The sequence below is a fragment of the Spermophilus citellus genome, assembly GCF_964194105.1.
Source record: "Spermophilus citellus genome assembly, chromosome: 1".
Lineage (NCBI taxonomy): Eukaryota > Metazoa > Chordata > Mammalia > Rodentia > Sciuridae > Spermophilus > Spermophilus citellus.
Genome location: NC_138182.1, coordinates 44272320 through 44298208, shown reverse-complemented (window position 1 = coordinate 44298208; position 25889 = coordinate 44272320). Strand labels below are relative to the sequence as shown.

At 37.2% G+C, this 25889-nt stretch overlaps 1 pseudogene across 1 annotated transcript; it reads right to left on the bottom strand.

The window, feature by feature from the left end:
• Positions 1-23: 23 nt before the first annotated feature.
• LOC308654462 (coiled-coil domain-containing protein 122-like) lies at positions 24-25889 on the bottom strand (annotated as a pseudogene). Its single transcript has 4 exons — positions 25844-25889; positions 25210-25325; positions 13915-14050; positions 24-173 (listed from the first exon to the last, which is right to left on the bottom strand). The product of its transcript is annotated as a coiled-coil domain-containing protein 122-like (transcript).

Below are 25889 nucleotides of genomic sequence, written 5' to 3'. Positions count from 1 at the left end.
TTCCACATTGCCCGATGGCAATGTCACTCTTTCATTCCAACACATTTTCTTAGTTCAGCTGCAGTTTTTTCCAGCTGTTGAATGTTCCATTGCCATTGTCTTCTATTTGATTGAAGCTTGTTCACCTGACAATGTAAACGCTTAAGAATTGCATAATACCTCTTATGTTGCACCTGTGAAGAGAACAGCACACATCAACAGGGCTTGAGAAGAACAGTCAACAGCCTTGAAAGATCTTTTGCCTACTCTAAGAGGAAAGCATTTGATTAGAAACCATTGTAAACAATGATAATAGTAAATGTAAATAGTAATTGTGTGATTACTATTTATTCAATACTTATTACAAGTTAGCTGTTGTGCCAAGAGCTTTCTGCATATAAGTAAATTCTCAGGACACCTTCTGATGGGGGTATTATTATTCTCATTTTTCATGAAGGAACCAAAGACCAAAGAGTCATTGGTCCAAGCTTTCATAGCTATCAAGTGCTAGTGGTGTTTAAGAATTGAACCCAAGTGAGCATCCTTGATGGAACACATTCTCAAGGCAGCTACCCAGCATTAAATTAAACCAAATTTATTCTGACTCTCTTCTCAGAACTGCAACTTAAATTAGTATGTGTAATGGTTTGCATCTGGAATGTGCCCCCCTTTAAAAAAAAATCAAACAACAACAACAACAACAACAACAACAACAACAACAAACAACTTCTGTGCTGAAAGCCTGGTTCCCAATGCAACAAGGTTCAGAGGTGAGGCTTTTAGGCAATGATTAGATCCTGAGGGCTCTGATCTCATCAGTGGATTAATCCATCATTGATAGCTGATTGTACTACTGGGAGGTGGGACCTAGTTGAAAGGTTTTTCTTCTCCCTGGCTCCCTCTTCTCTTCTCCTGGTGGATCTCTCTCTCTCTCTCTCTCTCTCTCTCTCTCTCTCTCTCTCTCTCTCTCTCTCTCTCCCCCTCCCTCCCTCCCTCCCTCCCTCTCTCTCTCTCTCTCTCCCCCTCCCTCCCTCCCTCCCTCTCTCCCTCCCTCCCTCCCTCTCTCCCTCCCTCTCTACTTCCTGACTGGGATAAGTTGAGCAGGTTTCCTCCACAATGTCTTTATGCCATGCTTCTGCATTGGAGTAAGAGGAACATAGAGAGAAGATCTCTAAAACTGTGAGCCAAAATAAATTTTTCCTCCTCAAAGTTGTTCTTGTCAGGGATTTTGGTCACAGTGATGAAAAGCTGACTAATTTTGCTAATAGAGAACCTAACGTAGGAGTATACTTTTGTAAGAAATAGCCAAGTCTCAGACAATCATTGTAGCCATGCTTCATTCACCTGATCAGAACATGTTCAAATAAGAACAATATTAAGAAGTGACCAATCACATTTTTCTCTACCTCACTTTCATTTTCTGTCTAGAAAGGCCACCTGCTCACATTATGGAAAGGATCTCGTAAACCCCTGCTGGTTCTGAGGGATGCCCAATTCACAAATTGTTCTTTTTACTAATAAACTGTTAAATTCAATTTCTTTAATCTTTTTTTCTTGCCATCAGTTAATGGAAATGATTCCATTTCCCATATCCAGTGGTTCACTGAAATTGACCCATACATCTATCTAAATATCTAAGAGATAACTTAGTGTATTTCTCTACTATTAAGTGAATCAGTATTTATGCTGAGCCAGACAATGATAACAACACAAGGCAATAAGGCAGAATGGAAATTGGGAAGGTGGTTGGTGTCCTTCCACAAAAAAATAAAAAGGTCAAAATTCCCGATGGCTACAGAAGGAACACACATATAATTCAATTATTTTAAAAATATATCTTTATTTATTCTACTTAGTTATACATGACAATAGAATGCATTTTGACACATCATACATAAATGGAGTATAACGTCTCATTCCTCAGGTTGTACATGATATAAAGTTACATAGGTCATGTAATCATATATTTACATATGGAATAATGTCTGATCCATTCTACTATCATTCCTACACCCATGGCCCCTCCCCTACTTTCCTTCCTCTCTGTCTAGTCCAAAATACCTCTGTTCTTCTCCCCGTTTAGTGTGAATTAGCATCCCTACCAATCTTTCTCTTTTTTATGCATTTGCCTACATTTCATTATAATGGAATCATAATATGTTGTTTTTTTATGACTGAATTCTTTCACCACAGGGTCATCTATGGCGTAGTATGCATACTACTTCATAGTATGCATTTGTATTTCATTCTTTATATTGTCAAATAATAGCCCATTATATAATCTATCACATTTTATTTATCTACTTCATAACTTAATGGATGTTTAAGTTGTTTGCACTTTTTAGCTATTTTGAATCATGCTGCTATGAACATTTACAGGCAAGTGTTCATGTGTGCTAAGAGCCATATCCAAGTAGTATGATGCATGGCATTTTTGGCTGAAAGGTGAAGCCAGCAAGCCATTGAGATGATAAGATTATGTTAAGATCTGCATTCTTATGGATGTTAGACCCCTGCTGTCCACCTCGGCCTGCTAAGGGACTCCTGGAGAGTTCCCATTGGTTGGGGAAGTGCAGTAGGAGGGAATTCCAGAGGAGGGACTTCCTGTTGGGGTCCGGGAGAACACCGCGTGTGTCGGTTGGCAGTTTCTCCTGGGAGCGTACGGGGCATTGGCGAAGTTTCAAAAATAAAGTTTGTTCCTGCTTGAGTGGCTCGTGATTTTGTGCCCAGCCAGACTGCGGCATTTGGTGGCAGGATTTCCCCTTCCTCTACTGTTTTCTCTTTGTTTTCCACTATACAAAGTCTAATCTGGGACATAAAAGATCCATTCTTTATAGGACATATCAGGGCACATACAGGATTGCCTGGAGCCCTTAGTTTGGGCAATGAATTAGCAGATAAATCTACACATGACATACATATTTTCTCCACAATAGAAGAAGCTATAAATTTTCATAAAAGGTTCCATGTCAATGCTAATACTTTACAAAAGTGTTTTAAAATGACTAAGGAACAAGCCAGACATATAATAAAACAATGTCAAAATTGTGTGACATTTTTACCACAAGTTAATCTTGGAGTCAATCCTAGAGGATTGATACCCAACCATATTTGGCAGATGGACGTCACACACTTGCCAGAATTTGGAAAATTAAAATATTTGCATGTTACAGTTGATACTTCTTCCAGATTTTTGATGGGCTCCCTTCATGCCGGAGAAAAAACTAAAGATATTATAGCTCATTGCTTACAAAATTTTGCCACTGTGGGCATTCCAAAACAGTTAAAAACAGATAATGGTCCTGGCTATACCTCCAACTCTTTTAAACAATTTTGCGCATCATTTGGCATTACTCACATAACAGGAATTCCATACAATCCACAGGGACAAGGCATAATTGAAAGAGCTCATCAAACTATTAAAATGTACTTATTAAAGCAAAAAGAGGGAATTGGAAAGGGGTATATATCCCCCAAAGATAAACTTAAAATAACCCTTTTTACTCTAAACTTTTTAAATTTGGATTCATCAGGGCTTAGTGCTGCGGAAAGACATATGTATCCAAAAAATGTACATAAGCCTAAGGTACTTTGGAAGGATATTCTAACAGGACAATGGAAAGGTCCTGACCCAGTGATTGTCTGGAGTCGGGGTTCTGTTTGTGTGTTTCCATAGGGAGAACAACAGCTGATTTGGATTCCAGAGAGACTAACCAAAACAATTTCTACAGACCAAAAATAAGATGATTTGACTCAAATCCATAACAGCTGATATCCAGAGCTCCAGCTTGGCTATTCTTACATCTGCGACAGTGATTAACCAGGATGCTTTTTTCAATATCTATTTTATTATTGCTTTTTCCCCCATCATAAAGTTCTATTTTATTTTTGAGCTCATACAGACCTAGGTTAATGTTTTTCTGATCCGTTTTATTTTTTGACTGTGGAGTTTTTAAACATTGCAATGGAGATTTCACCTATGTAAAGCTACAAGGCCTTTACTATTGTCTTATGTGTTGTATGTTATGTGTGCACACTTCTGTTTTGTGTTGTATGTCTGTATGTGCGTATGTCCATATATCATATATGAGGAGCAGCGCTCATGAATAAATGGATCCAAATTTTTTTATTATTCACGTGATTTTAATGGTTTAATTTAAATTGGGTAAACAGCTGTTGAGGATTGCTTTAATATGTGAACAAATAAGGAGGTTAACAGATCTGTTTGTTTACTTTCACCTTTCCTTTTCATTATATTTAATAATTCTGTTCAGGATAATGTAAATTGTTCAGAAAATTGTTTTCTTAGTACCTGTTGGAATGTTACATAATTTTTTTTTTAGCATCATTCAGAATTTCTATCTTCATCCCAGTGCCGGTGAAGACAAAGATGAAACCAAACTACAGCTTCTTCGATAGTTATCACAACAAACTGTATAAACTGATGCATCAATGAATAATAACTCAACAAGTAATGCTCATTCAAGGAGTCGATTTATTTTGGGAGGAAATGGACATATTGATAGATTCCTCTGCTTTGAACTGCTTGCAGAACTTGCCTGGACTATGTATCACTTGTATGCATTGTGATCTTTCTGTTGATGCAGCGAATTATGGTAGTGCTGGCATATCTTTGCTGATGTGTCACCTGTGATGCAATTTTTCCTAAGGAGCCGTCAATTGGCTTGGTGTTGTGGCATTTCTGTATCCTCCTCCCTTCTACTAGTGATGGTCTAAATTTTGGGGCCAACAGAGGTGAGGCAAAGAACCTCACCCCCCCACTGGTGCATAGGCCTATCCACAAGTATGGCTATATGCTGGACTGGTAGTCAGTGACAGGTATGATCCAATTGCAGTGGTATCAACCTAAGACAGGAGGCTGACGCCTAGAGGTCAATTCATCCGATGACGGGTAAGAACCATATGTTGAATTGGACAACCTAACAGGTACGGTCCTCTAGTCACATTGCTTGTTGCTTAATTAAACAGAAGGGGGGAGATGCTAAGAGCCATAGTCAAGTAGTGTGATGCATGGCATTTTTGGTTGAAAGGTGAAGCCAGCAAGCCATTGAGATGATATGATTATGTTAAGATCTGCATTCTTATGGATATTAGACCCCTGTTGTCCACCTCAGCCTGCTAAGGGACTCCTGGAGAGTTCCCATTGGTTGGGGAAGTGCAGTAGGAGAGAATTCCGGAGGAGGGACTTCCTGTTGGGGTCCAGGAGAACACCACGTGTGTCGGTTGGCGGTTTCTCCCGGGAGCGTACGGGGCATTGGCGGCAGTTTCAAAAATAAAGTTTGTTCCTGCTTGAGTGGCTCGTGATTTTGTGCCCAGCCAGACTGCTGCACATGTGCATGTTTTTATCTTTCTTGGGCATATGCATAGGAAAATTAGTAGGTGACATGACATTATGACTTGATAACACCATATGACCAACATATATAATGATATGAGGTATGCCCTGAAAAGCTCATGGTGTTAGGCAATTCAGGAATTTCAGTGGTGAAATGAAATGCTTACATTCTGAGAGCTGTAACCTAATCAGTGGATTAATCCACTTGGATTAATAATTTGAATGGATTATGGGGTGGTAACTGTAGGCAGGTGGGGTGTGACTGGAGGAATTAGGTCTGGAGCATGTGACTGGGGCAAATCCTCAGGGATTGTATTTTGTTCCTAGCTCCTCACTGTCTGCTTCCTAGATGCCATGAGCACAATTTTTCATATCTCTGGTTATATACAAAATATATTCACACCAATTCATGTCTTCATACATGTACTTTGGATAATAATGATAACCCCATGCCCCCTCCCTTCTCCTCCAACCCCTCTGCCCTATCTAGAGTTCATCTATTCCTCCCATGGTCCCTCTCCCTATCCCACTATGAATCAGACTCGTTTTAATAAAAAAGAAAAACTTTTGGCATTTGATTATTTGGGATTGGCTAACTTCACTTAGCATTATCTTGTCTAACTCCATCCATTTACCTGCACATGCCATGATTATATTCTCTTTTATTGCTGAGTAATATCCCATTGTGTATGTATGCCTCATTTTTTAATCCATTCATCTATTGAAGGGCATCTAGGTTGGTTCCACAGTTTAACTATTGTGAATTGTGCTGCTATAAACATTGATGTGGCTGAGCCCTATAGTATGACCTGCATCTAATACAACAAGAAAAAGTAGGCCCTAATCTCCATCATGTGGGATTAGGCCCCAACTTCCTTTTTTTTTAATATTTATTTTTTAGTTATCGGCGGACACAACATCTTTGTTTGTATGTGGTGCTGAGAATCGAACCCGGGCTGCACGCATGCCAGGCAAGCGCGCTACCACTTGAGCCACATCCCCAGCCCCCCAACTTCCTTAATAAGACTCCTTTGGCACAAGAATTAAAATTAAGAATCAATAAATGGGATGGACTCAATCTAAAAAGTTTCTTCTCAGCAAAAGAAACAATCTGTGAAGTGAAGAGAGAGGCTACATCTTGGAAGCAAATCTTTACCCCTCACACATTAGATAGAGCACTAATCTCTAGGGTATATAAATAACTCAAAAAGCTAAGCACCAAAAAAATCAAATAACCCATTCAACAAATGGGCCAAGAACCCAAACAGACACTTCTCAGAAGATGATATATAATCAATCAACAAATTTATTAAAAAATGTTCATCATCTCTAGCAATTAGAGAAATGCAAATCAAAATCACTGTAAGATTTTATCTCACTCCATTCAGAATGGCAACTATTATGAAGACAAACAACAATACGTGTTGGCAAGGATATGGGGGAAAAAGTACACTCAAACATTGCTGGTGGGACTGCAAATTGGTGCAGCCAATATGGAAAGCAGTATAGAGATTCCTTGGAAAACTGGGAATAGAACCACCATTTGACCCAGCTATCCCTCTCCTCTGATTATACTCAAAAGACTTAAAAACAGCATACTACAGAGAAACAGCTACATCGATGTTTACAGCAGCACTATTCACAATAGCTAAACTGTGGTGCCAACCTAGGTGCCCTTCAGTGGATGAATGGATAAAAAAGTGTGGCATATATACACAATGGAATATTGCTTAGCAGTAAAGGAGAATAAAATCATGGCATTGGCAGGTAAATGGATGGTGTTGGAGAAGATAATGCTAAGTAAAGTTAGCCAATACCCCCCAAAAATGCTGAATGTTTTTTCTGATATAAGGAGGCTGACTCACAGTGGGGTAGGGAGGGGGAGCATGGGAGGAATTGGTGAATTCTAGATAGGGCAGAGGGGTGGGAGGGGAAGGGAGGGCACAGGAGATTACAAGGATGGTGGTATGTGATAGACATCATTATCCAAAGTACATGTATGAAGACATGAAATGGTGTCAACATAGTTTATATACAATCAGAAATATGAAAAATTGTGCTGTATACATGTAATAAGAATTGTAATGCACTCCACTGTCATCTATTTTTTTAAATCAATAAAAAATGAATGTGGGAATTGGAAATAACACCAGAATGAGAAGATTTTGAAAGATTTGGCTACAAATGAGAGTAACAAAATGAACTTGTATCTGTTATATGATATTTTTGGCTGTTAGTAAACTAAGAGTTCCAACTTAAAAAAACAAAAAAAAATTTAAGTAACAGAAAGAGCTTGGACAATATGACTATTATGACTATAATTCTAATTTTTGGTGAATAGGGTGTATATACTATGGTATTCACTCAACATTAATAATGAAAAACACAACTCTTAATAATGAAAACCTGGAAACTGTTTAAATATCCATCAGTTGTGACATAATTATATAAATTAAGCTAAGCTATACTGTGGGCTATTTTGTAACAGTTAAGAAGAGTACAATAGGTCAACACGTACTAATAGAAAAAATCTACATGAGAAATTCTCAAGTAAATCAGTGGCAAACATATATATGTACATTTATATAACCTCCTACCCATAGGGGAATGGGGTGGTAGTGCTGGAGGTGTGTGTATGTGTATGTATCATTAATAAGAGGGGACAGTGATGAGAAAGAGTAATGGGATAGGAAGTGGTTTACCTTACCTCTAATATCTAATTTTTATCAAGATGAATGTATTCCTAGAAATAAAAAAAAACATTTTAAATAACCTTGGGAGAAAAAGAATACAAACAGATATGAATTCATATCTTGCTTTGTCACTTATCTTTAGCTGTATAACTTTGTATGCATTATTTAAATTTTCTGAAAATCTGTAAGATATGTTATAAGGATTTAAGTGAGTTAACTATATAAAGTGCTTGATAAATACCAGGAACTCAATAAATAATAATGTGCTGGCTCGGATCCCCCCTGGCCCCCGGGGCCCGGTACCAGCCCTGGTTTCTTGTGTGCACGCCAAAGAGGCCAGCTCCCAAGGCCTTGAAAGATTTGTGGTTTCTGTTTTCATATTCAGCCTATAACGGTCATGTGGGAACGTCCTGACCTGCTTGGGTCTGATAAGGTTCCTGGTTGAAGGCTTAGTATGAGTCGACAAGAACCACTTGTCCCCCTCTGTCCTTGCTCCCGCCTACCAGTAACTTTCCATTCTATCTGCAAGAAATATATAAGTATGAGCTAAGATAATAAAGTCAGTCTCCCCCTGGATGAAGAACCTTGGTGTCCTGTGAACTCTTTTAACCCTGACGTCTCCCGCCGGACTCCGTCCATTTTGCCGGACGTGGCAATAATGCTTAACATTTGTTCTACTTGCTACAAAACAGAATAATTTGTTACCATATTTTATAGCTATCTACTTGAACAAATCTTATGGTGCCTTTTAGGTCCCCCTTTTTCCCTTGCTTCTCTGGGGTTTTCTCATAGGACTGGCATCTAGCTGTGTAGTCATTCTGCAGCAGACATTAATACATGAATGCATTTGTCAGTTGTACAGCTACATGTTGTATCAAGTTATACAAGTTTTGTTCATGATCTCTAGGAGCTCTGAAAGTCTGTCACTTCCCCCCCATCCTTTCAAATTTTCAGCTCAGATTGTACAAAATTTAGGCAAGAGTAAACCACCAATGCTTTGCAAAATGTCTGTTATCACAAAACACTGCTTGCAGCACTCATCATTTGCTAAAAATGCCTGAATTGCTCCAGTCTCTTCCTGCATTTGGCAAATAACACTTTTCTTTTTAACTTTGGACTAAAAATCACTGATTGTTGCTCAATGCTTTGTATTTGAATCTTTGTGTGTGTATGCTTTGTATTTTTGGTTCACAATTTTTCCCTCAATGACTCATAGCTTATCTTTATTCTTCACTCTCATCTTCATTTCCCTTCTTCCAAAATGTATAAAGGTAGACAATAGACAGGGGAATAAAAAGACATTTTGGGATAAATATTTGGAATTTTTTTCACTTAGGTATGACCTAGAAATACTAAAAATAGTTACATGACAGAAAAAATTGAAATCTAAAACCATTTTCAATTTTTCTGAACCAAAATATATACAAGAAATATTGACATACAAACTAAAATATGCAATGCACCCCCCTTAAACGCAACCAAGGCTATCAGTAATATATTCCTAAGGGACAGAAAAAAAAGACACAAAATAAAAAATAAGTAATAAAAATCTTCTGGTATTTGAACTTATCCTCTTCTTCAAAAAACTGGTTGTTTTGAGAAGTATGTTATTCAAATCAATGACCAATTCACATCAGACAGTTATTAAAATTATTGAAAAAATACAATGTTCTCAAGACAATAAGCTGACTGTATTTATTCTTCAGTTTCAAAAATTTTTACAAAGAGTCTTTAATTTCTTAAATTTTCATTTTTGACTATAACACTCTAATGGAATTGGGGAATGATTTGAATGTATTAGAAGTAATAGAACTATAATTTAAAAACATAAATGAATCTTTAGAGAGGCTTCCCTATTATGAATGTTTAAAATGTTATTAGATTTCAGGGTAAGAAGTTCTATGATAAAAACATTTAAAAGTGGAGTCTTAACTTCAGTGACAGTTCCTCAAGATCTAATATCAGTGGCCACTTAACTCGAACTATGTCATTTAAAATACCAATTTACACTACTGCTTATGGAAAAATGGAGATTTACTTCATGTATCTATTCTTCCTGATAAGTACAACTAACCCCCCTAGACATCATGTATAAAACAAATATCAGAAGCTTCTGAAAGTTGGAGAGAAGAAAGCAAACTTCCTAGGGACCTCAGGACACAAGGAATAACATGGGTTTTCCTTTTTTCCTACATATCCTAGAGAATATTCTGGAAATGCCAGTAAAGGCTGATAATAAAAGTCCCATGGAAAGCCTGCTTTCTCTAGCCAAAAGATGAGGAAAATGATAGCCTAGTAAAATAAAATGTTTAGGCAATAACTCCTTAAGTCAAATACCACAGGAAGAAAACAAAAACAAACAAAAAAACCTCTTCACACTGGTAAAGACTCAGTGGAAAGTGTAAACAACTATCACTGCTAGCTATAATAAGGTTCCCAAATCCCGATACTAGGGTGGACCTGGAGCACTACCTGTGGAATCATGAATTTCAAGCCCCTCTGGGCAGTAGCAAGCCATATCAGGTAGTCAGCAGAGCCCATCTGAAGATCCTGGACTTCTGCCCTCATCAATAGTGATAATTCCTCTCCTTGCTTGAGAAGTGTCAGAGGTGGCCCAGAGAGTCTGGAATCTCATGACTACTCAGTGGTAAAAAGACTACTGCCAAAGAGTGTGGTGGAGGTTATTTGGGGAATGGTGAGCCAGGGTGCTATGAGCAGAGGCCCAGAACCCAGCCAATACCCCACTCCAGCAGTAACAAGAAGCCCTTGCTCTTCTGTGGGTGTCAATAGACACTGATAGGAGGATCTGGACTTTCTTTACTACCTGGAGAATCCAGAATCTTGAAACATAATACTCAATGTGTCCAGATTTCAATAGAAAACCACTCATCATACCAAAAAACAGGAAGATCTCAAGACTGACTAAGAAATGACAATCAACATGCACTAACACCAGAATAACACAGACGTTCCAATTACCTGATAAGCATCTTAGACCAAACATCATAAAAATGCTTCAACAAGCAATTATGAACATGCCTGGAAAAAGTAGAAAAAAAGAACATCTTGGTAAGATGAATAGAAGATAAAAGACCAAAATAAAAATTGAAGAATTAAAGATAGAATAACCCAAATGATAAATTTCCATGGATTTCAACAGTAGATGGAGATAACAAGAGAATTTAATAAACTAAAAGAAAGAGCACTAAAACCTACTCAGTTGGAGCAATAGATGGAAAATAGTTTGAAAGAGGAAAGGAAGAGAGTCTCAAGGGCCCATGAGACTATAAGAAAAGTCCTATCATTCAAGTTCTGTAAGGAGAGGACAAAGAGAAACTGAAAAAGTATTCAAATAAATAATGGATAAAAAAATCCCAAATCTGGCAAAAGACATAAACTTTTACAATCCAAAAGGTGAGAGAACTACCAATAGTTAAATTTAAATAAATCTATGTCTAAACATGTCATAGTAAAATTTATGAAAACCAGAGATAAGAAAATCTTGAAGAAACAAGAAATAAACATTGGTGTGGGGAGAAATGTCTGCTGATGGGAGATTCCTCATTGAAATCATGGAAGCCAGAAGGGTTCCAGTAATACAGTATTTTTAAACTATGGAAAGAACTGTTGACCCACAATTCTATATCCTTATCTATAGCAAAAACATTCTTCAGGAAAGGAGGGGAAACCAAGACATTCTAAGATAAAAAAAATAAATAAAAAGAAAATAATTTGTCACAAACAAACCTACCCTGGGAGAATGAATTAAGAAGTTTTCTAGTGAGAAAGGATAAAAGATGGAATCTTAGAGTATCAGGAAGGGAGAAAAATCAGGGTGGAACAAAATTAGGGATAAAATAAGGACAGATGGAGAAGTCACAGAGAAAGCAATGGGTTTCTTTTGAGGAAGAAATTTCCTAAAATTAATTTGGATGATGGTTGCATGGATCTGTAGATTTACTAAAAGCCACTGAATTAAATAATTTGAATGGTGAATGGGACATGAGTTTTTCTCAGTAAATCTCTTTTCAAAATTCAGCTGATGAAATTGTGGTTTGCCTATAAAAGGGGCACAAAACAACTTTCTGGACATGCTGGGAAAGTTCTATGTCTTGATCTAGATGATGGTAACACAGATGCATGTTTACATTAATCAAAATGAAAATCAACTCAAACAAACTAGAAATCATGTAGTAATCCCTATCTTTCACCCTGCACAAAACTCAAATGGATCAAGACCTAGGTATTAGACCAGAAACACTGAACCTACTAGAAGAAAATGTAGGCCCAACACTCCAGCATGTCATCTTAGGAATCAACTTCCTTAATAAGACTCCTAAAGCCCAAGAAGTAAAATAAAAATCAATAAATGGGTTGGTATCACACGAAAAAGTTTCTTCACAGCAAAAGAAACAAGAGTGTGAAGAGAGCCTACAGGATGGGAGAAAAATCTTTTCGCCCCGCCCCCCGCCTCCGCCTCATATAAGGATATACAAAGAACTAAAAAAGCTTAACACCAAAACCAAAGCCAAAACAAAATCCACAACAAAAACACCCAAATAACACAATCAATAAATGGGCAAAGAAACTAAAAAGACACTTCTCAAAAGAAGAAATATGAATAGTCAACAAATATATGAAAAAATGTTCAACATCTATAGCAATTAGAGAAATGTAAATCAAATGGAAAAAAATGTCAAAATACACTTTGAGATTCAAAAACAAACAAACAAAAAACACTACTCTGAGATTTCACATCACTCCAACCAGAATGGCAATTATCAAGAATACAAGTAACAATAAATGTTGATGGGATGAGGGGAAGAGGCTACACTCATACATTGTTGGCAGGATTACAATTAGTGCAACAATTCTGGAAAATGGTACGGAGAGTCCTCATAAAACTAGGAATGAAACCACTATTTGATCTAATTAGTCCACTCTTCAATTTTTATCCAAAGGAGTTATAATCATTATACTACAGTGACCAAGTTACATCAATGTTTATAGCAGCACATTTCACTATACCTAAGCTATGGAAACAACCTAGATGCCCCCTAGCATATGAATAGATAAAGAAATTGTGCTATATATACACAATGGAATGTTAATCAGCCATAAAGAAGAATTACTTTATGACATTTGCCAGTAAATGGATGAATCTGGAGATTATCATGCTAAGCAAAATAAGCCATTCCCCCAAAAATCTAGGGTTGCATGTTCTCTCTGATATGTGGATGCTAACCCTGGGATGGGGAAAAAAGAAGTTCGTTGCATTAGACAAAGGGGAACAAAGTGAAGGAATGGAGAGATGGAAATGGAAAAGATACTAGAATGAATCTCATGTAATTTCCTATGTACAGATATGGACATACTGTAGTGAATCTCATCATTGTGTACATGCACAAAACCAGGATCCTCATTAGAATAAGATAGATTCCAAGCTTGTCTAAATATATCAAAATAGATTCTACTGTCATGTGTAACAAAAAGAACATATAAAAATAAAAAAATCAAACATTTATAATTTGTGGACTTATGACAATTGTGCCTTGAAAAACCTATCAGCATAAGAAAAGTACTAGGTAATCTCAAATTCCTTTCCCAAATTCTTTTAAGAATGTATATTCACACCAATAGTGTTTAAAACTTCAGATGTTCTACACCTTACCAGCTTCAATAAAAAATTTAAGAATTGAGTTGTGTCCTTTCTATTGTTATGGTGTACTTCCATGGTATCTCTTTATAGAGAATATGTAAATGTGGGGATTTTACCTTTAATACTTCAGATGCTTTTTGTATTTTGTCAAATTAGTCATAATCAAGTGAAAATATGCATCTTCATAGTTTCCATATTAATTCTGTAATGGTAGAAATAATTTTTACTATTAAAAGCATGTTCTTTTCAATATTTGTTCTCCATTCATGTAAATAATAATTGACTGTAAAAGTCTGCCTCTCTGTTGCCTTTAGTTTCTGCACAGACAGCTGCTATTTGTTTTTCAAGCTCATGAAGTTCATTCTGTAATATATTTCAACATTAACATTATTAATTCATGGTACTCAGCATGAGAGGAAAATTGTTTTGATCCATAATGCATGTAGGAAAATCATTTAACATAAAAATATACATTTATCAGATACAGAAAAGAACTGATGCATAATAGAAGCAAATATGCAATAATGTAACAATTTATTTCTCAGAAATAGTCCAGAGTTATATATTTATTACTCTTTAATGGTCATTTAATACTAAATGTTAAAATTTCATCATTTTGTTTTAATATTTTATGTGTAAAAATACTTAAAATCATTTAATAATATATTTATGGGTGTCAAGGAAGACAATAAAATGATAAAATGCTGACTCAAGAATTAAAAGACCTGCTGGGATCGTGGTCAGTGGTAGAGCACTTGCCTTCCATGTGGGAGGCACTGGGTTCAATTCTCAGCACTGCATATAAATAAATGAATAAAATAAAGGTCCATCAACACTTAAAATAAATAAATAAATAAAAGACCTAGACCTAGGTTCCAGCAATCCTTACTGCTGTTCACTACTTTGTGTGATCATGCATAACAAATTTAATTACCCATCCCACCTCACTTTCTTAATTTATAAAATGAGTATTAATATATCTACAATATCTACTTTACCTCTCTAGGGCATTGGGCATGGCTAACTGGTGCCTCCTTAAAAGGAGTTTTCCTAGCACCACTCTTCCTCATTCTCCTTAGCTATCTCTGAGCATTCCTTCTTAATCTCAGTGATTTCTTCAAACACAGGTCTTCCTCAGAGTTCAGTAATTCATCATTTCCTCTTCTCCCTCTCTACATAACCCTTGGGTTACCTTGCCCATACTTATAATTTTGAACTATGCATCTACCGATGATTCAGAGAATAAGTGACTTTTTAATTCCATAGCCAGATGCCATTGGCCATCGCAAACTCATCATGTCCCAAAAGACTAATTTTTCCTCCCTTCCTAGCCTATTTCCCCTTGTATCAGTTATCTATTGCCAGAACCACAAAACCTCAGTGACACAACAACAAATAGGTGTTCATAGTAAAAAATATTGACATGACAGGGAAAAGAAGGTGTTGGCTAGGTGATTCACATGACTGGGAGAGGTGGGGATTGGCTAGCTTGGCTATGTTGTTCTAATCACAGCTCAAAACACCTGAGTTTTTGTGTGTGTGTGTGTGTATGTGTGTGTGTGTGTGTGTGTATGAGTGTGTATCTGGGGATTAAATCCAGGGCTTTGCATGCCATGCAAGTGCTCACTGGAGTCACATCCCTGCCCTGGGGCTTATTTTAAAAATTGCATTTAGGCAGAAATTTGAAGTCCCCTTATTCAGGAAATGTATTCATTAGGTTCCTTCTCTTGGCATTTTTTAAAAAGGAACATGTGAAATTAGCCACAGGGCTGGGGTTGTGGCTCAGCAGTAGAGCGCTCACCTAGCATGTGCAAGGTGCTGAGTTTGATCCTCAGCACCACATAAAAATAAATAAATAAAATAAAGGTATTGTGTCCAACTACAACTAAAAAAAAAATTTAAAAAAGAAGAAATTAGCCACAGAGTTTTGGATACAGTTTCCTATGTAAAAGGCAAGAAGTGAGAAAAGGACTGGTATGGGTGAAAAGCCTCAACATTGTTATTCCCACTGTATGATAATGAAACTGAGGTTCTGAGATGTTTAATAACAAAAGTAATTCATCATTTGACCAGTAAGGGTCAAATCCTGGTTTTGAATTTAGGAACTCTATTCGTGCAGTTTGTAATTTTTATTTTTGCCTCCCAGAATAGTATACAGGTGTACTATGTCTTTAATAATATAGGTACATCTGAAATTTAAGTATTTATATATTTATCAAAGAAAAAAATGACTGGGGTTTGGCTGGTTATAAGACATAACCATGCCAACATAACCAACATAACATGTTGGCTTGGAACTTGGCTGGTAGGGTGTCATGGTTCTACTTTATGTGTCTCCTGTGCTCAAGTGGGTCAGCCCAGGCATGTACTGCTTATGATAGCATGTTGGGGACCACATATCAAGTCAAGATGGCACCTGGCAGTTTGCCAGGAAGAGTGGTTTGTAAGGCAACGCCACCAAGCCATTAAGATGGTAGGGATTCTTTATTGGCTGATTGCTGTAACTGGATGATGCTAATTGAGTCAAGCTGTGTGTAACCAGTTAGGTATATATATACCTCTGCTGTTTTGCAATAAGGCAGTTCCTGCTACCTTGGGTGCCCGCTACCTTGAGTTCTTGCTCAGTTCCTGCTGAGTTTTCCCTACAATAAAGCAGTTCCTGCTTCAACCTTCAAGTTGCTTGTCATCTCCCAGTTATTCTGCTCAGCCAGACCATGGCATATGGTGGCCTATATGGGGAACTCCGGGACGCTCGGGGGTAAGTGACAAGGTAAGCTACCCATCCCTAGAAATAGATAGGACGGGAGGAAAGCTGCCTGTCCCTAGAAATAGATAGAACAGGAGGAAACCTGCTTGCCCCTGAGGAAGCAGATAGGACGAAGGACGAATGGCCATTTCAAGAAAATGGAGAAGATTGATACAGTGTGTTTTTGTTTTGTTTTATCTTAGTGTGTTGTGTTGTCTTTGTTGCGGAAATATGGGATCAGAAGTTCATGAAGGTCGAACCGGAGGAGTGTTAAGTAAATTGCTAAAGGAAGGAGGCACCCCAGTAAAACCAAGAACAGTTAGGGCATACATTGATAAAAGCCCAGGAACTCTAGTCAGAAAGAGGAAGAAAGTTCAGAGGAGGAAGGACTATCAGGGAAGGAGTTACAACAGGAGGCTGCTACTAATCTCTTTTCGTCATTAGAGGGTGCATGAAGCAGCATGGCACGGTGGCTGCTGTGTGCTCAAGCGGGTCGCAGGCGCAGCAGGGTTTTTCCAGCCGGCGGTGGCGGCAGCCACTGGCCCATCACCCCCCACCCCCTGCCATGGGGCTGCCTGGGGAGCAGGACGCACCCAGCACCCCTGAAGTTTGGCCATTTCCAATGCCAATAACTAATGAGTCGTCAGTTTTTCCCTATTTGCTGCAGGTGCTGCCATGAGACTCCTCGCTATTCCTGTGGATACAAATGTTCAGAATGCTAACTCCAGTTTAGCTATCCTTACATCTGCAACAATGGTCCTCCCACACCTGGAGGCTAATGAAGAATGAGCACCATTGAGGCCTATTTCAAATGTAAAAAACAGAACCTGTTAAGCTTACTTCAATTAATTGGTAGTAGTTACACCAGAGACTGTGTTAAGAAATAGCATATGATTAGGCTGAAAGCAATTTAGCAAAGTAATTTGGCTTACTGCAACCGAGTAAGATGTTCGACATAAAAGCCTAACAGAATGTTTTAACCTACTCCTGTTTGTTTACTTTCACCTTTCCTTTTCATTATATCTAATAATTCTGTTCAGGATAATGTACTAAATTGTTCAGAAAATTGATTTCTTAGTGCTTGCTGGAATGCTACACAATTTTCTTTGGCCATCATTGCCAGAATTCCTACCTTCATTCCCAGTGCCAGTGAAGACAGAAAAAGAAGAATTTCCAGTATTACTGAAAAACCAAATGAGACTTCGGAATTACAGCTACCATCATCACAGCTGTTGCTGTTTCTGCTGCTGCTACTACAGCTTCTGTGATAGCTATCACAACAAACTGTATAAACTGATGCATCAATGAATAATGTAATTCAACAAGTAATGCTCAATCAAAGAGTCAATTTACTTTAAGAAGAAATAGATATATTAATGGATTCCTCTGCTTTAAGCTGCTTACAGAATTTACCTGGACTCTGTATCACTTATATGCATTATGAACTAATCTATGGATAATTGTAATAGTACCAGGGTATCTTTGCTGACAGTGTCATCAGTGGTACAATTTTTCCAAGGGCTTCTTACTTGGAGCCATCAATTGGCTTGGTATCCTGGCATTTGCATCCTCCTCTTTCTGCTTGTGGAAGGTTGTTTATGGTGTTTGTGTAAAAACCACTATGGTTGTTATCCAAAAGTATGGCTAAGTGTGTTGGGCCAGTAGTCAAGACGGGTAAGATCCAATTACAATGGTACCAACCTAAGCCCAGGAGGCTGACGATTTGAGGTCAGACCATCCAATGACGGGTAAGGACCATATGTAGTATTGGACAACCTAAAACGGGCACAGTCCCTAAACCACATACTTGTTGTTTAATAAAACAAAAGGGAGGAGATGTTGGGGACCGCATATCAAGTCAAGATGGCACCTGGCAGTTTGCCAGGAGGAGTGGTTTGTAAGGCAATGCCACCAAACCATTAAGATGGTAGGGATTCCTTATTGGCTGATTGCTGTAACTGGATGATGCTAATTGAGTCAAGCTGTGTGTAACCAGTTAGGTATATATATACCTCTGCTGTTTTGCAATAAGGCGGTTCCTGCTACCTTGGGTGCCCGCTACCTTGAGTTCTTGCTCAGTTCCTGCTGAGTTTTCCCTACAATAAAGCAGTTCCTGCTTCAACCTTCAAGTTGCTTGTCACCTCCCAGTTATTCTGCTCAGCCGGACTGCGGCAATAGCAGATGCAGAAAAGCCAAAGCTCAACTATTTAAGAGCTTTTAAAAAGGTTTTGCTGGAATCATATCTGCTAATACCCCAGCCAGTCACATGATCAAACTCAGAGTCAAGGGGTGGAAGTATGTCTACCCATGATGTGAGAGCATTATAATGATATGGGAAAGGGTGTGCTGAGAAACCAGTCCCTACCTCAGAGCAAAGCCTTTCCAAGGAAGGGGGCATGACCCTTGTCCTTGGAAAAACCCACAGAGTACTCCTAAGCACATACCCACCCTGCTGAGTTATTTGTCTGCAAATAAAAGGAGAGATCTGCGGTGCCAGGTGTCCCTGACTCAGTTAGGCTAGGTGAGGACCCATAGCAACCCCCTAGCAACAACCAATCAGCATGAGACAGGGAAAATACTTGGGATGCCAGATGACCCCCAGTAGTTTATGGTGGTTTATAACATGTTGGGAAACCATGTAGTGTAGCACGTACACACCTTGTGGCCTAAACCAATCAGTTCAAAGGAATCCCCCTCTTGTACTAACCAATCACCCTTACCCAACTTGTTCCCGCCAGTGAATATGCTAATCAATGTTAAGAGTTGTTGTTTGCCTTTCCCGTGGTGTGGAATGATTTGCTGTGTGATGTTGTGACGCATAGAGTATCCCCCCCAAACCTATAATATCTCACTGAACAAAGGACCGGGACTCACTCCCTGGGACCACTGCATCAGAATCGGTTGTGAGTCGAGGCTTAAGTTTGCAATAAAGACTCTTGTGTGATTGCACTGGATTTGGCTTCTGGAGGTCTATTGGGATCTCAGGAATCTGGCATTACAGTGCATATACAAAAGGATGAAAAATTGCGAACAAAAATGCAAATTAATATAACCCTATATTCCCCAAATACTTAACAGTATGGCTTCGAGAGATGTCCTTAATTCCTCCTTTTCTTTGTATCTAACTGTAAAACAAATTCTATAGATCCTCCCACCAAAATAATTGCAGGCTATCTCCATTATTTTTTCTATCTAAATGGTCATTCTCTCTAAATAAAGTTTTAATGTTGGGAGGAAGGCATTGTATTAAAAAGACAAGGCCTTCAATCCTTTTTTCTGACAGAGACCAAAAAGATAAGTACATTGAAAAGTACAATATGCTGGTGAAACTCAATTTTTGTCTTCAGTGCTAATATTTCAAATGCCCACTTGACATTTATGTTTGGGTGTTTAATAGACACTTCAGTTAGATATATTCAGAAAATATTCAATGTACACGCTGTGTTAGCCTTTCATTGCTATGACCAAAATACCCAACAACAACGATGGAGAGGAGGAAAAGTTTATTTTGGTCTAGTCCATTGCTCTGGGCCCAAGAGCGGCAGCACATCATAGTGGAAGGGAGTGGTGGAAGACATGGATGCAAGGAAGTAGACAGAGGAAAGTAGGAAGGAAGTCACAGGGATGATGAACCCTTCTAGGGCACTTCCCCAGTGACCTACCTCCTTCAGCCAAACCCCAGCTGCCTACAGTTACCATCCAGTCCATTCACACTAGGATGGACTGATTAGAAGGTTAAAGCTCTCACAATCCAATCATTGCACCTGAGAACATTCCTGCACTAACACAGGAGCTTTGGAGGACACCTTATATACAACCATGCTCCTCCTTACTTCTTCTGATTCCAACAAACTACACCATTTCCCACCTGGATAATCCAAAGCCAAAAAGTTATTCTTAATTTTTCCATTTCCCTTACCCCACATCTTACTTCCCACCAAAATGTGAGAATTGGTTCCTTCACTTAAGTCCCCACATTTACTTTTGGCCAATCTTTGTAGTGTGGCCTAGTTTCTAATACATCTTCCTATTTTCATTCTTGTCCTTCTCTAAGCTCCATTTATCATATCACGCTACCTCCCTGCTCAAGATTCTCCAGTGGTGTCCCATTGCATTAATAATAAAATTCAAATTCACCAAAGTGGCTTGTAAGGCCTTATATGCTCTAGTACTTCTCTACTTTGCTATCTTGCCCATATACTATTCTTCTTTCTTGTAGCCTCCTTTCTGTTTATTAAATATGCCTAAATCCTTCTTAAGAGTATTTGTAACTGTTTATTTTTCCATCTACCTTATAATTCTCAAACCTTGGTTGAGAATATAGCTCAGTGGTAGAGCACTTGCCTGGCAATCATGAGACCCTGGGTTCAATCCCCAGCACGACATAAAAAAAAAAATTCTCTAACACTGCTGGTTCTTGTCACAATTCAGCCTTACTACTATTGCTTCAAACAGGCTTCCCTGACTCAAAATATAAATTAACCACCCTTTTCCCTCCCCCAGTTACTCTCTATACATTACCCTACTTTATTTTCTTTGGAACCCATCAGTATCTAAAATTATCTATTATTATTATTATTATTATTATTATTATTATTATTATTATTAATTTTATTTTTTAAGAAAACTTCTTTATTTTTTGCCTCCCCTAACTATAAAGTAACTCTATGGCTACAGAAATCTTTTCTGTCATTATCACCATGTTCCCAATGCTTAAGATAGTACTAGTACAAAGTAGGTACTCAGTAGGTATTTATTAAATGAGTGATGCACATGGTCAGGAAATAGACAGGTGTTGTCAGTTACATTAGGATATCAACTCTATTTATTAATACAGGGAGAGGAGATGAAAACTACTTTGGTCATGATCTCCTCTCTTTTCTGATCTAATGTAACAGTCTGTTAAACTTTATTACTAGCTTTAAGATCTTTTTCCTTCAATACATTTCCACTACTCTTTCCTCTTCCTCCTCCTCTTTAATCAGCCTCTTGTTTTACATCCTTCTCCTCCTCCTCTTTTGTATTTCTCTTTTCCCTTTTCTCAGTATTCTTTGCTCGTTTGCTTTGGCTTTTTGAGGCAAAAATAGAATGAAAGAAACTACATATACTGAAGCTGCAATGTGATGAGTTTTAATATTTTTATGTTAATAAAGTCATCAGAACAATTAAAATAATAAACATATCCATTACCCCCAAACATTTTCTCCCTGTTTTTCTTTTCTTTTCCTTTCTACCTTCCTTCCTTCCTTCCTAGGAATTTTCCTTCCAAGGAATTTTCCTGGCATGAGGATATTCAAGTGTTTTTCTCCAATCTGATTTTTAAAAATTCTCTCAATGGGCTTCTAGAGAGCTTCAGGATGGGGACTGGCTATCAGAAAGGCTGAAACTTGATTAAAGTCCTGGACTTTCAGCCTTATCTACACTGTCCCCACCTCTTGGGAGAGGAGAGAGGCTAGAAGTTGAGCTAATAATCAGTCAAGCTTACATGATGCAACCTCCATTAAAAAAATTTTAATGATGAATTTTGGAGACCTTTCAGGTTGGTGAACATATACAGGTTCTGGGAAGGTGGTGTGCTCCATATGGCAGCTCTATGCAAGTCCCTTCCCAGCACCTTGTCCTGTGAATCTTCTCTGTTTGGCTCTTCCTGAATTGTATCTTTTATAATAAACTAGTACTAGTAAGTAAAGTGCTTTCCTGAGTTTTGTGATTCACTCTAGCAAATTATTAAGCCTTGAGTATGAATGGGGGGTAGACATGAGAAACCCTCTTTGTGGTCTGGATCTGGTATTTTCCCTATTTCTTGAAGGCTTGGTCCTCAGTACAGCAAGGTTCAGAGGTGGGCTTTTGGAAAATGATTGATCATGAGGGCTCTGATGTCATCGGGGGAATAACCCACAGATAGCTTCATGGACTACTGGGAGGTGGCAGGAACTAAAGGAAGATGGGGCATTTGTGAGGATATAGATCGCTGGGGCATGCCCTGGGGACTATTCATCCTAGGTGCCTACTTTTCTCTGTGCTTTCTGACTGCCTTTCCTCTGCCACAATTTCTTCCATGACATTCCTGCCTTGGAACCAGCTGACCACGGACTAAATCCTCTGAAACCATGAGCCAAAACAAAGCTTTCCTATTCTAAGTTATTTTTCTCAAGTATTTATGATAGTGATAAAAATTTGACTAAAATATCCCTGATTTATAGTCAGTTGGTCAGAAGTATGAGTGTATGAGTGGTCTGGGAATTGTAACTGACAATGGAAATGGGGAAGCCTTGTGGGGATGATTCCTTTAACTTGTGAGATCTGATGCTAACCTCACATAATATCAGAATTTAATTGAACTCTTCAATATGCAGTTGGCATTGGGAAAATAAGAAAATTGTTTGTTGGTGTTGGAAAATATCCAAATAGTATAAGACTTCCAACATTGTTCTTCAAAATTATTTTGGCTGCCTAGGTCCTCCTTTGTATTTCCATATAACTTGTAGAAATCAGCCTGTCAATTACACAAAGAGCCAGCAAACAACAACAATAACAAAATCTTCTGGGATTTTGACTAGTATTACCTTTAGTCTATAAGTAAAACTGGGAGAACTGACATCATAATCCTGTGGTTTCTGATTTACATCATAGTCTCTGTCTCCATTTATTCAAGTGTTGTTTAATTTTTCTCATTATTATTTTGCATTTTCAACATACAGATTTGATAAACCTTATGTCAAAATGATCCCTAAGTATTGCATAACTTTGGTACTATTGTAAGTGGTATTGCTCAAAAATTTTTAATTTCTAAAAATTATAGAATTTCTGAAAACTATAAAACTCTATATATTTCTGCCAATATATAGAAATACAATGGTTTATTTTGTATATCAATCTTATATCCTATAACTAACTTTTTAGAACTAAGCTTTCTTACAGATTATTTGGGATTTTTTAAAAAATAATCATGCTACCTGTGAATAGAAACAGTTAATTCTTCCTTTCTCATCTGGATACCTTTTATTTCTTTTTCTTACATGATTATACTGGCTCCAACTCCCAGTAACTTCCTGAATAGAAACAAGAGTAGACATCCTTGCATTGGTCTTCATCTTAAGAGAGAAACATTCAGTCTTCCAACCTTAGGTATATGGTTGTCTTTAGTATTTTTTTTTAAGATGGAAGAAGTTCCCTTCTAATCCTAATTTGCTAAGACATTTTTGTCATGAATAGATGTTGGATTATAAGAAACACTTTTTATATATATTTTTAAAAATTCTCTCTATATAAGAGAAATTTATAATTTGTTTCCTGTTTAAAAATCAAAGGTTTCCCATCACTTTTAGAATAAAGTCTTATCATAGTATATATCTCCCACCTCTTCTCAAAGTGTACCCTATACTATATTAAATTACTTAGATTTAAATTAAATTACTTTATTACCAAATTACTTAGAATTCTATGAATGTTCCAATGCTGTTTCAGTCTTCTGTGAATATTCTCAGATTCTATTTATCTGGAATATCTTCTTCCTCATCCCAGATCCCTTAACCTTATATCTACTGCAGATACCAAATCAATCAGTGAATTCCAACTGTTCTTTAAAAACCAAGATTAAAACATCGATTCTTTGACAATCACTCATTCTTCAGTGTTAAATATGTTGGGCTCCTACCTCTATTGTAGATGCTACCACCCTGAGTGCAGTTATTTGTTTACTTTGTCTCCTTCCCAAATAAATTGTGAGCAATGCAAGGATAAGGACAATGTTCAGAAAAAAATGCTTAGCAAAATGCTCAATAGAAAGTGGACCCTAAAGAAATAAATATCTGCAAAACTCTTTGAAGAATCGTAAGTTGTCCAGAAAATCCAATACATTATTCTTGCATTATATCCTACTGTATAAATGTACTGCTTTTTATAAGGGTTCTAACATGCAAATACTTATAAGGAATCATGTTACATTAACATAATTATCATCAACATATGTCTGCTAATTTACTGGCTAAAGCCAATGTGAAAATCAGGCCCTGTATGTCTGTGCACCAGGGCACCACCTATGATACCTTATAGATAGTTATGAGGTCATTCATTTATACCTTACAAAAGCCTAGAGGAAAGTCCCATTATTATCTCCATTTTAAAAATAAGGAGATAGTGACACAAATTCAAATACAGAACTAAAAATAGCAAATCTGGCCTTTCAAATAAGACGGTTCAGCTCCAGAGCCTATTCTTTTAATTTATATATTAAATAACAAGATTTACAAATGATGATACTACTTTTACATTGATTTATTTCATCATATTCACAGAATATAGTTATAATTGGTTATGCTGCATGCAAAGAAGAATGGCTTCCATGTTCCTCATACTGGACTTATGAATATATTCTGAAAGGCAAGGAATAGGAGGAGGCTGCTTGAAATGTTCACTGACAACTAGTTTTTCACAAGCTATAACTTTTAAAACACTGGCTAACAATGTAACTTTTATTGAATTCAGTATTTTAGGAAAAACTATCCAATAAAGTGAATTGAAAATGATTCTATATGACATGTTAGGTTTCATACACTTATTCTATAGTTACAATGACATGGGTGAATATTTATACTGTATTGGGAATATAAAATGTTCCATAAACCTGGAATACTCATACAGACTTTACTTAGAATAGAAAAACTGAGAGAATGAGTAGGAATTTAAAATTGATTCCCAATATGAAGTTCTCGTAAAACCTTCTGTCACTACTAATATTTTGAAGACATTTAAAAAATTATATGAAATAAGTTACCTGTAAATGAAACAGAACTTTTTTATTTATTTCTATTTCTGATGTTTGGGATTGTTGTTGTTTTGCAACTTCCTCTACAATTTCAGTTAGTGATGACGTATCTTCTTTACCCACAGCTAGATGAAAGAATAAAGTATATGACAAAAACTAAATGAAGACATTTTAAGACACTTATGTTTCTTTACAGGAACATGAAAAATTAGGTGTTTTTTCTGATTTAAAAGAAAAGTACATTTAGGATTGGTAATCCTCCCTGATTCTAGATAAAACCATAATCAAAGGAAATAATAGGAGGCAATTCAAAGCTGCCTACTGCAATGCCATAACTGTTCTTTTATGAAAAAATATAAATATTTTGATTGTCCTAATTTTTTCATCTGGACCACTTGTACATATACTATAATTATAGTGCCACCACAACAACTCAATAGCAATTATAGTTGATGGATTTTCAACATAGGCCTGTATTTTCAGGTTGTTATAGCTTTTTTAAACTCTGAGTACGTTTCTTCCTGGTGAAATATAACTGCCTCCTTCTACTTTAATTTATTATTCCTTCTAACACAATTATCCTTTTGTACTACTTTTTATTCGTGACCTTTTAATTATTTATTTCTTAAGATGGATTCACTACCTTCTTTAGGAATTTCTTCACTCTTCCTTTCCTTGGTTCCTGACAT